Here is a 13,576-nt window from a genome sequence, read left to right on the forward strand (position 1 = left end):
TGGCCCTCAAGTTCTCCCGACCTCAAACCCATAGAGGATGTGTGGGATTTGTTAGGCAGGCGGCTCCGCCAAGTAAGGAACCCTCCACAGAACTTGCAGGATCTTGGTGCCTTGTTGGTACAAATATAGCGGCGCATTCCCAAAAGCTGTGCTCAGACGAATTTTCCAATCCATGAGGAGACGTTGTATCGCAGTTGTGAACGGGATCGTGTAGTCAGGTTCGCTGACGTGGTGGCTGACACATTTGATCGTATCAGGGTAGATCGATGCTCATGTTGATGATCACTGTTTTGTCCAGACCAGGCTCGATTATTTACAGACTGCCGCCATATAGCTGGAATATTGTGTGAAAGTTCAAAGAAAAACTCACTCTAATTATGTGCCTCAATTTGAAAACGTATAGAGAAGAAATATCTTCTATTCCGACAACGGAGATGATTATATTGAAGTATTCATGAGGTCTATTATTCTGGTTTGTATTAATAAACTACATAATGCTCTTGGTCAAGCTTATGATAGAGCTTCAGGGGCTGATATTAACTCCTGTGCCTTTTACCAGACTCATGCTTACTGACATTGTTAAATATAGTTCGTGATATTTGAACATATGGTACATTCCCAAAACCTGGACGTGATCACACTAATACCTCACGTTATCGTCTCATTTCTTTGACTAGTTGTTAAACTATGGAACGAATTCTTAACAATAGATTAACATGGTAATTGCAATCCAATAATTTAATTACAGATATTTAGTTTGGATTTTGTAAAAAATGAAGTACCATTGACCATTCAGTTTTCTTGGAGTAATTTTTCAAAAATACAAATATCAATTATCATGCTTTGAGTGAGTGAGTTTAGATTTAAAGTCACATCGGCAATATTTCAGAAATATAATGACTAAAACTAGTTCTAAATTCACAAGACAGACATATAATATATAAAACGCTGTCGACGAAGGACAGTAAAAACACTAGTTGATCACAAATTGAGTCAAAACTAGCTAGCAGATATCGTTAAAGGAGAAAAATCATTTTGAACAAAACAACGAAAAAAATGGGTAATAGATCGGCATACCAGGGACCACGAGGACTGATAGTGCCTTTGCTACCTGCCAGGACCCTAGCAGGATTTACACCTTCTCCTTAGCCACTGGCGATTGTAGGGACATTTAGCTGAAAATTAATATAACAAAAATCCTACAGCTAAAATGTGGTATGTTTAAATATTACTTTGAATGTTTTGGGTCTTACGTACCCTCTGAGCGGGACAATCATTTTACGATACTTTAACCCTCTTTGAAGGTACTGCCACAAACAATCTAAGATACTAATCAAAACTACCAATCATTACAACACATCTGTCTACAGAACATATTAATTAAATTTCATTAATTAAACCAATTTCTTTTAAAAAGCAAGAATTAAATGAAAATTAGCAGTATTAGAAAGATCCTTAACAGTTTTAACATGGAAATATTTATCTTTTATGATGGAGAATTCAACACAGCCAAGCAGCAGATGCTTGACTGTGACATATCATGCTTTGCTATCTGAATATGTAAAACTACTACCAATATAATGTTGAGTACTATATTCATGTTACCTTGTGCATTTATATGCTGGTGGTGAATAAAAAGATTTGCAAATAAATATACTCATAATCAAGATGCAGTGTCTATCATTTTTCGATTTAGAAAACGTATACGGCACTACATGGAAACACAGCATTTTAAAGGATTTATATCCAAGTTTTTAAAGGACAGACAATTTCACGTCCTAGTGGGTGACCAATCATTATCATCAGCAGCAGGGTATCCCAAAAGGATGTATTTTGTCTGTCACTTTAGTCAGCATAAGATGGAATGCTTTAGCTGGAGTTTTAAATGATTTTATTGATGAATCGGTTCTTTTTTTCCTTTCTTGGAAATCTACAACTCTGTCAAAACTTCAGAACCATTAGCCTCATCTGTCATGCAAGCAAAGCAATGCTGAGAATCATCCTGAACAGACTGAAACCACAGGCAGAGGATATAATTGCCGAAGAGCAGGCTGGTTTTCATTGTGGAAGAAGTACCACGGGACTGATCTTCAACATCAGACTTCTGAGTGGAATATACAGTAAACGGCAGCTAGACATCTACCACGTTTTTATTGATTTCATAAAAGGCGTTTGGCAGGGTATGGCATGATGCATTATGGGACACGATGAAAACATACAACATGGACCAAAAGCTGATCAACACATCGACAGCTGTACACAAATGCCAGGGGTGCAGTACTTAAGCAAGGCATCGTGAGCGACTAGTTCCACACATCAGTAGGAGTCCGCCAGGGCTGCCTCCTCTCGCCAAACTTCTTCACATCTGCCTTGAACACATAATGACGGATAACCTTAAAGAACACCAGGGCACAGTCAGCATTGGTGGCCGGACTACTACAAACCTTCGGTTCGCCGACGACACTGATGGGTTGGCGGGAGCAGAACAAGAACTTGCTAATCTGGTGCACTACCTGGACAAGACATCTGCCAGATACGGCATTGAGATCAGTGCAGAAAAGACAAAGCTACTAGTAAACACATATAAGATGATCCACGACCTGACAAATGACCCCAATTGGCATACTTGGGAACGCCCCACAGAACGATCCACTTGAAACAAGAGGGAGACAGGTTGTCTGATAAATATCGAGAAGTTCATTTTCCCCGTGCGTTTCACGCATGACTTGTTATAGCACACTCGATTTAGGAACAGGTACAATCCCAACGAATTGAATCAACACAATATACTGAGCAAATATGTTCAGGACCACCGATACATTTCACGAAGCAAATGACATTTTCCCGGGTGTTTTTAAACAAAATTGTTGAATATCTAAAATGCTTGTCAATGCCCCAATCATCTATTTGTCTTCGTCTTAACTAAAGGTTAGCGTGGAATATCAGTATCTTATGCCTGAAATTGCAGTCTTATCATTCGATCGCGAAGGAATATGCGGTGTTGATTTCATGTCACGGTTAGCATGTATTGCACGTGCATAATCGTCAAGCTACCTGTAGCAGCCAAGTGTACTCGCCCAATTCGTTGTACCGCCTCTCTTGTCACAAATGCGTTTAGTGCGCAGGATCAGCTAATATGTGTCTAGCAGTAGTGACAAACAGCGATAAGCCCATAGAGCAGAAAATCAAAGTCCGTTGACAGGAATTGGAATTATTTGAAGTACCGTAAAGTTATTGTCCTCCTGAGAGGGTACGGAAGTCCCAAGACATTTGAAGTCAAATTTAATCTTCCATTTTTCGTATCTGTAGTATATCTGTCATTCAGTTTGTGGCTAATCTTGCGAACAATCGCCAGCAGCTGAGGGGATGGTATAAATCCAGCTAGGGGCCATGCAGGTAGCAGAAGGTACTGTAAGTCCCCATGGCCTCTAGTATGGTGATCTCCTTCAGTTGTTGGCGATCTATAGCCTGTTTTTATATTGTATTGTCTGAATAGTGATATTAATTTTAACTTTTCACGCTAGTTTTATTTCTTATTGTGATATTCTAGTTGTTTCACTGTCATTCGTCGACAGGTTTTTTACCATATACATCAATACGTTTTTCAAGAATGTTCTCGTCACGATATGGCTGCAATACTGCCGATGTGACGTTAAAGATAAACTCACTCACTCACTCAACCAGTTTATTGTATCAGTCGGAATTTTGCGATGAATGAATGAATGAAAGTACATATGTGAAAGAATGAAAGAATAAATGATACACCACGACCATCCATCCCAAAACATGTTAGAAAACGCAAACATATAGCTACAACACATGTGTTATCATCAGGTGTCCTCTTTAAAAAAGGGCATTTTTGTTTACTTTAATAATTAATTCAGATATCTTATTGCATGTGGGGAATGGCATGGGTATTAATAAAATGTTGACTGACACTGTCACACACCCCTCAAAAACAGAAAGTTTACAACTGTCATAAAGCGTTGTAAACACCTTTTCAGTTTCGTCAAATAGTAAGAGCAACAAGAAAGAGAGAAGTTATGGAACTATAACCCTCATACGTCACAAGTATCTATGGCAGATAAGATCAGATCGCCGATATGTCATATTTATCACACACATCACATTCACCCTAACGATTTTTGTAATATCATAAAACTATCACTATAACTTGCAAACACATTTCACCTGATGGTATATTCCCTTCATAAAAATTAAAGGTGTACGTGAAAGAAGTTTTAGAATAATACCTAGAGACACTCAAACAACGCAGTGTAATATTTCAATGGCTGTTCAGATCAAATCAGCTATAAGTCACATTTTTCATACACCCTCACGTGTTTTTTGGATTATGAAACCATCACTATTACTTGGAAACACATTTCACCTGATAGTATATTCCTTTCTTGAGAATTAAGGGTGTATGTGAAAGATGTTTTGGAGCAATAACTAGAAACACTTAAACAACGCCGTGTAGTATTTTATTGCGGATCAGAATAGATCGGCGATATGTCACGTTTTTCTCACCTAAAATACGCCGTAACCTTTCTTTAAGTCACACTATCACTATTGCTTACAATTACCTTTCAACTAAAGGTATGTTTCCCTTCTAAGAATTAAACGAATGTGTGAAAGACGTTTTTACAATTTAGTCTATCCTTGCGGCGAATCCATCATGGAAGCCAGTGAAATATAACATATCGACGTGAAACTTTACTACAAATCTGCTGTCCTAATACTGACACTAACAACAATTATCTGACTTAAACTGAAGTGACAAAATAGTTTACTTATCTTCTACATGTAGGTTTTCAGTTGTCACAACACTCAGCGAATTTAATCAGCTGTTGAAAATAAACGGGCGCAATCTTAAATACTGGGCTGCTGCCATATTGGCTAGACTGGTTACGTAACGACCCATGGCATACGTTCAAGAGTTTTTCGAGGAGTTTCCTCTCCCTCTGTATATAGTCTCCGTGCTTGGTGCGATGCTCACTGAAGACGGCTCAAGACCGAAGTCCTAGAGCAGCGCAGACAGCAGCAACACTTGCAGAACTGAAACCAATGTGGAGAGACAAAACCATGGGTCTGTCAACTAAGCCGAAGCTACTGCATGAATTAGTCCTGTCAATCTTTTTATGTGCATGCGAGACACGGACAGTGACAGCAGAACCACAGAGAGATCATGACCGTGGAGACCATGAGGTGGAGAGAGCTGATGCAGCGTCCAGCAATGCACCACCCCTACGACCCCGGGAAGGGTTAAGGAACTCGTGAATCATAAATCATGAATTGATGTGTCGCTTTTTGTGGATGATTTTGGTGTTTCATGTCTTGGAAATGGTATGCATATCATTTAACTATCCATTTGCAGTTGTGTTTTTACAAAATAAATAAATTTAGTTACTGAATTTAAATTTTCTAGACCGAAATCTGAAGTATTTCTAAATGCCACTCGAATCAAAGTTGTAAGGGAGGTCCAATTCTTGGAGGTATCAGTTTGTTTGGCCGCATATTAAATATGTTAGAGCCTAATGTCATAGACAGCAGGGTGTAGAGCGATTGGGGTGGCAAGCATGCCCACCAGACCTCAACCCCATTGAGTATTCCAGGGATGAAATCGGTCGACGTGTGCATAGACGTAACCCGGCACCTTTGGATCTCCCAGCAAAATATAACACCGAAAGTCCAAAGTCAGTGAGAAAGCGTTTCAGAAAATCTTTTATAACAAGCAATCTTGAATGCAGGTTAGGCTTGACGAAAAGTCAGACAGATGTAGATAGGCCGAATAATGCCACAGCTCCTGTATTTCACCGTCTGTCTGTCTGTCTGTGTGCGCGCGCGCGTGTGCGTGTGTGCTTGAGCACAACAACCAGCATTATCGGGCGATCGGGCTCGTGTTCACCAAAAGGCGAAACACACCAAAGGGAGACAACTATTTTAACCACTACCTTAATGGTGTGCCGCTAAAACACTATTACCGCTGATACGAAATGTGACCCATAATAACTATTACTTAATCAACAATAATACAAATTAGAGAAAACACACTCTCCTCACAAGAGGATTAGAATGCGATCCCGCAAGCTTTCTGTAAGAACTTGATAAAGAGCATGAGAACAAGTGCACCGTGTCTTACAGGTGCAAGGAGGGTCCACAAGACATGGTGACCGAATGCGTCACGATTGTCATTTTCATTTTCGGGGTTGGCAGTTGGAGGTCGGTCTGTACAACTGATGTTTGCGAGAGCTGCTTGAACTTGGTATGTCACCATGTGTCACGTTTGTCAACACATTGAACATTATGACACTCTCAGTTGTATATTTCATAGAAACGTTTCTTTACATGTGCTGTATATCATCTGACCTGGTTCAATACTAGTTTTAAAAAACATCCATGCTAGTCGGGTTATTTCACAGTCCTTAGATAACTTGATTTTCTAATGACACGTATTTATTGTATGTGACAAACTGTTGTGGTCACGATATAGTTGAAATACTGCCAATGCGACTCACTCACTTACAAAACATGAACGTATGTGGTGGGGTTTGCTTAACGTTTCGGGGTCTATGAGGTACAGCGATAATACATTGTCATCTATCATAATTATATTATTATTTCTTCAGGGTGGCCTTAGAGCGGTGATATGGACAGATGTTCTCCAGTACATCATTATGTTTATTGGGATACTTGCAGTAATTATAAAGGTATTAATTATGACTAACGCTTTCACGTTACGCAGAAAGTAGTATCAAGTATTTGTAGAATATAGGTTTCTAATTCCCTGATATATCCTGTAGTACTATCTGATATTGATTATGGTTGTGGAATGCATGCTCAGTGCCCTTTGAGGCACATTATATGAAAGGCCAGGGTTTATAATTATAGAGTCGGAAAAACGCTGCGACGCTGGTTGGATAAAGTACTGAAATACTAAATGCGTTGGTGAATTGTAATGAATACTTGAATTCAATGCAACAGGGAACCATCGAGGTAGGAGGATTGCAGGAGATATGGAACAGGGTACATTCAGGAGGAAGACTTGTGTTCATGTGAGTACTGGTTGTAATGAAGGGAGACTTTGTGCTGAGCAATATTCCTTCACAAATTCTGGAGATACAGTCATGCATGAACTTACCACCACATTTCACAGAACATTGTGCGAACATTCATCAGAAGGTTAATTACAAGGTTGCAACATTCAACTTATTGAAGCTTTCTAAATGTTTAATGGCAGACGTACGCGGGAACATTTCTGAATTGAAGCATCAGCGATAAAACACGGCCAATGTAATTCAATATCTAAACATGCAGTTTATCTTCCTATGTTGTTGTATTTTGTCCGATAAACAACATGTTACATTTATATGCATTTGACATAGGGCGTTGAATACCGTGTATTCGCATTGTATGGGCGCATTTGAACTTTCTTGTCTTTTCAGATTTGACCCAGACCCCACAATCCGACATACCGTATAGAACTTGGGAGTCGCCAAAGCATTTGTCGGGTTAGGTTTAGTTTTCAAACCCGCCTATCTACAGCGCATTGCCGCCACGAAGTCCCTCACAGAAGCAAGGAGGTATCTGTACAAATACATTTAACACCAAGTCTTTGAATGTCATTTAGAAGTGAAAATACATAAGAATGAAGATTTTTATGGATATCAACTTGTCCACTTGTTACTTTGTTATTGTTTTACCTGTACATATAAATACACCTCTGTATCCCTTTCTCAATCACCTGATGAAGGAGTAAGCATTAACTCCGAAACGTTGTGTTCTCTCATAAAGAAGTTGATATCCATAAAAATCTTCATTCTTATACATTTAACACGTCACAATTTAATTCTGGACTCACAAAAGTCCAGAAACTCTCAGCATTGTGGCCACTCTCGCACAAGCGATTTCGCAAAATTAAACAGGCAGCTGTTATGTATGTGTGCTAAGGAAGAAAAAATGAAAATTTTATTTTTGAAAACTCAAAATTTAAACTCGCTCGCCCATGGGCACGCCCAGGGGCGAACAGTGGCCAATGGGTAGGCCCATGGGCGAAAGTTTTTCATTTCATCCAGAATAAATGTTTTGGAGGTTGTAAATGAATGAAAAAATGTTGATAAGTATCATGACACAAATTTCAGTTTGTTGTGACTTGACTCTGCTAACTGACAGCGATTTTGAAAAATCTCGCCCATGGGTGAAAAACATATTGGCCCATGGACGAGAATAATTAATTTCATTGAAACTACATGTTTTTTTCCAGGCTTTGCATCTTTTCAATAAATGAACGTGTATTTATTATTGTCTTGACGCGAAATTAAGCTTATTTTGACTTAATTCGGCTACTTAAGAGTGATTTTTCAAAAGGTCTCGCCCATGGGCGAAAACCATTTGGCCCATGGGTGAGAATATTTACTTTTACTCAAAATACATCTTTTCCCATGTTTTGGAAGTTGTGAATGGATGAAAGTACGTTCATAAGTATCATGTCACAAAATTCAACTCATTTTGAATTAATTCCGTTAATTTAGAGCTATTAACAAAATCTCACCCATGGGCGAAAAACATTTTGGCCCATGGGCGAGAATATTTCCTTTTACCCCAAACACATCTTTTCCAATATTTGGAGGATGTAAATGAATGAAAGTACATTTATGAGTATCATGACAGAAATTTCAACTCATTTTGACTTAATTCCTCTAAATGAGAGCAATTTTGAAAACTCTCGCCCATGGGAAAAAGACATTTTGGCCCATGGGCGAGAATATTTGCCTTCACTCAAAATACATCTTTTCCTGTGGTTGGGAGGTTGTAAATGAATGGGGATATATTTATGAGTATCATGGCACAAAATCCAACTCATTATGACTTAATTCTGCTAATTGAGACCGATTTTCAAAAACATCTCGCCCATGGGCGAAAAACATTGGGCCCATGAGCGAGAATATTTCCTTTTCACTCCAAATACATCTTTTCTAATGTTTTGGAGGATGTAAATGAATGAAAGTGCCATTATGAATATCATGACACAAAATTCAACTGATTTTGACTTACTTTTGGAGTTCAGGAAGATTTTTTAAAACTATGCCAGAATAATCACTTTTACTCAAAATACATCTGTTCCTGTGTTTTGGATTTTGTAAATGAATGAGGATATATTTATATGTATCATGGCACAAAATCAAACTCATTTTGACTTAAATCTGCTAATTTGTAACAAGTACAAGAATCTGGACTTCCACTTAAATTTTCAAAGCTTTTTTTATTGTCTTGGAGGCTGTAAATTTATGAATGAAAGTGTGTTTATAATTATCACGACAAGAAAAAAATGAAATCATTCCGGTCTTAATTCGACTAATCTCTCTCCTGGACGAAAATATTTTCGTTTGCTTGTTTTCTCTATTTTGCAAACATATGGCTTAAAAATAGATGAAATTCTAAGGACAATTCAGTTTAATTTCGTGAGTTTAGTTTTATGTCGCACTCAGTAATATCCCAGCAATATGGCGGCGGTTTGTATATAATCGAGTTTGGATCAGACAATCCAGTGATCAACAGCATGAGCATCTACCTGCACAATTGGGAACTGATGACATGTGTCAGCAAAAGTCAGCGAGTCTGACCACCCGATCCCGTTAGTCGCCTCTTACGACACACATAGTTGCCTTTTATGGCAAGCATGGGTTGTTGAAGCCCTTTACTTCCAGCAACATATACAATACACTTAGAATACTAAGCCTTGAGATTCTTTTGAATTTAGGTATTCTATAAATATATCAAAATTCAACCTATATCTGTGAAGTTGAAGTTATTTGTGAAAGCCCTAATCAAGAGTGACCAAACTCCAGTGACTATGCTGGGACACATTAAAAAACGGTGTTGTGAGATCTTTAAACTTGAAATATGTCTTGCCAATTCCGCTGACATTCACCAAATGTACCTACCTAGTAGTTTTAAGTGTACCTACCCAGTTTAGCATGTTTCGTTTTAATAGTGTGGTCTCCATTTTTAGTAATTCCCGTTTGCCCGTCCCAGCTTTTCTTCGTCCGAGGTTTTATGGGGTATTCTCCTATTTGTCAGACCAGAAATTATCTACAACAGGGGTAGGTCACTCGCTTGTTTTCTTTACCATTTGTACTAATTAGTATGCGCCTCCTCATGCTCCAAAGCACACAGTGACCTGATTCATCTCCATCGCAACTGAGGCTGCGTTTAACAGTACTTCAGCCAGTTTACTGTATCAGTCGAAATCTTACAATGAATGAATGAATGAATGAATGAAGAGCAAGAAGTATATGTGAATGAATGAAAGAAAAGATAAAAGAAAGAAGTGCATATGTGAATGAATGAGAAAGATGTAATAAAAGAAAGAAGTATATATGTGAATGAATGAAAGAATAAATGATACACCACGGTCATCCCTTCCAAAACATGCTAAAGAACGCAAAACTATCGTTAGATCACATGTGTTAACATCAGCTTGTTATTGTCTCCCTGGTCAGACGTAACAGTTGTCAGACAGGTTAAAACAACAAACTATCTGGTTGACTGCCCAGCTGCCTGTTGACGTAGTATACCCACATCACCTACTTTTCCTGCGTAACCTTCATCTACATCACCACCCTAAATATATTGAGCAGAGAGCACAGAAGGCCCTATAGCTGTAACCACTGAACCGTGGCGTCTCTGTGCCCCCAAGTGGGGGTGTCCTTCTCTACCTATTCCATTAATCTTAAAACATCTAACAAGCTCAACGCATGCATCTTTTTATTAAAATGTGATGTTATACATATCATAAGAGTATTTTTATGTATTATTCAGTTGATAAATTATTATTTTATGATATGTATGTATGTATGTATGTATGTATGTATGTATGTATGTATGTATGTATGTATGTATGTATGTATGTATGTATGTATGTATGTATGTATGTATGTATGTATGTATGTATGTATGTATGTATATGTATGACACGCTGGACAGGTCTAGGGCATTTTGTGTTAATTTACCATTCCCATTTTCATAATGCTTAAAAAAGACACTCATTAATCTATCTCAGAGTTTTGTCATTCCCTCACTCCAACATGGTTGCTAAACACCCTATGATCATAGTATATCGACTCTGCCATACCCAATTCACCTTATCCTGAGAAATCAACCAGTCATGACATACCCACATCGCCTAATTAATTTTCGTACCTATCGAGCAAAAAATACATAAAATGGGAGGACGCCTTGTTAACTAATGGGAGTGAGCCTTGTAGGGAGTACCCTCACTCTCACAAACCCACGTATTGAGGAGAAGCGGCCGTGTTTGTCGGGGATTTTTCTGGCTTTGCTAAATAAATCGTACATAAACATGTAAAATATTTTGCTTTGATTCTGTAACTACCCACATTATGACATTGAGACCATTTTGATTTATCGAGTAAAATAATGAATAATGAACCTTGAATAGTTTTGAGTTTGAATCTTGCCACTTTAGCGCTCTATCTTTTTAAATGGGGCGTGCATACTAATATTTAGGTGTTTTTTAGTATTCCATCTATTTGTTTAAATTAACTGATTTACCTGTTTTTGCTTTGTTTTGGTTTGTTATTGCAAGTGGCCCAGCGAGTGAGTCTGCTTTGATACCTGTAAATTTATTCTGACGTTTGACTAGCGGGACGTAAACAAGAACATATATGGAGCCCCTGCATCAATACGTATTAAAGAATTGAAACATTATTCTAGACCATTATTTGTACACAACTGATGAAATGTACCTGAAAGATCAAGGTTCATAAGAACGTACAGGGCACATTTCTCCTACCCCATTTAAGAATGTCCATTTCTGATTGGTTCACGTGGCCTTGCGAGGGAGAATAGATCATTAAGTTTTACTCCGCCACGTGGGAAAAGCCTGCATCCAGTCAGTGAACTGTAAAGCAGTGGTTCGAATCGACTATAGTTAGTACCATGTTAATATAATACATGGTTTCAGCTTGTTTTGAAGCTCTATTTACATAAAGTGATATTTAAACATTCGTTATGGTAAATACGGTGTAGCAATGTGATGAAGAGTATGCGGGTTTTCTTGATCCCATTTCATCCACCGATGAGAATGGTGGTATCCTCTTTTGGTTCACACCCGGATTGTCGATTGTTTTCTCAAATACACAACAGGACTGTCGAAAAGCAGTGGAGTGTGACAGTGCTCAACACTGTTCTAATGACACCCGGAGCGTCGACTACCTTGGAGAACTTGTGCCCGAGAATAGCAGAAGACTCGTCTCTACGCTAATTAACGAGCTAAAACACATACACAAAGACTTCGGTGAAAGAATGAGCTGTGGAACCAATTCCTGAATGATAGTCGTCGCACGAACAGTAGTCGAGAAAGTTGGCGTCATCGTGAATCGAGGGTCTGTGAGCAATGTAAACTGCATATTGTGACACAGTAGCCACAATAAAGAATAAAGAAGAACTTGACAGAAGGCTTCAGCGTCTCAACGAGCAGCTCCAAAGACAAGAGATTTCCGTAATGAGCTGTGCTCATCAGACTGTCTGCCTCGCTTATAGTGACCACATTACTGTACTTTATAACGTATTTGGTTTTCCTTCATGTCCGGAGCGTCGAACGCCATAGTGTTGACACCTGATTACCTCCTTACGTAATACCCGAAACATCGAATTTACAAAAATTTCAATTCAATTTTAGACAGCCCAGGCAAGTCGTTTGTTGAAGGAGTAAGAGGATTAGGAGGCATGGTCGACTAGATTTCTTTGTTTAACTAATCCCACACGGCCTTCACCAATAGATGGAATGATTTCTGTTCAGTTATGACATTGCTGTTCTCCATATGTCTCTATTTTCTCCACACATCTCCATGTTGTTGTATTTTTGTGTGTTTTGTAACTCTGATTGGGACTGGTGAACAAGCTTTATAGTACCTCACCCATACAGCATATAATACAAAATATAAATGAAGCATGTGTCGTCATCCATTTGAACTATCATATAATAACATATGCATACATATCATTACATCAAATACAACTATCATATAAGTAAACATGAAAAATAGAGTTATGGTTTGTTGTGTGTGACTAGCTTTTTGTAGAAACACTGAACATTTGTCAGAAGGTTTTTGACAAGTTTATTAGTTTCCTGTTGAAAAATTAAAAATCAAGCTTTGTGTTTTATGATAAAATCGTGGACGGATTCAACTATTTTCTGGTTTTCACAGTGAATAAGTTCTTTTCCGTTCACCGAAGTCATCATAGACCACAGTGAGAAAAGGTCGATCTTCAAGCAGTAAGGAAGACCATGATAGCGTATGGAGTACGTGTGTCTTGGTCATCTCCTCCGTTACCCCCTCCCCGAATCCACACCCCACCAGGGCGTGTAGGACTTGTGTCGGTGGATAGGGACTCCCCATATACCCCTAACCACAATGCTATAATTTGTCGTTTTTGTGTCTCCGGTTTTGTGTATTCTGTAATATTGTATAGTAATGGTGAAGTGTTAATCAAAGCAATATTTTGCTTGCTAAACGAACCACATTCTTTGAGAATCAAAATATGTTTGAAG

General features: G+C 38.4%; 1 pseudogene; it reads left to right on the plus strand.

Moving 5' to 3' along the window:
• LOC137291409 (sodium-coupled monocarboxylate transporter 2-like) overlaps positions 1 to 13,576 on the plus strand; it is a 72,635-nt pseudogene that overhangs the window by 36,957 nt on the left and 22,102 nt on the right.

This window comes from Haliotis asinina, chromosome 7, assembly GCF_037392515.1.
Source record: "Haliotis asinina isolate JCU_RB_2024 chromosome 7, JCU_Hal_asi_v2, whole genome shotgun sequence".
In the NCBI taxonomy this organism is placed as follows: domain Eukaryota; kingdom Metazoa; phylum Mollusca; class Gastropoda; order Lepetellida; family Haliotidae; genus Haliotis; species Haliotis asinina.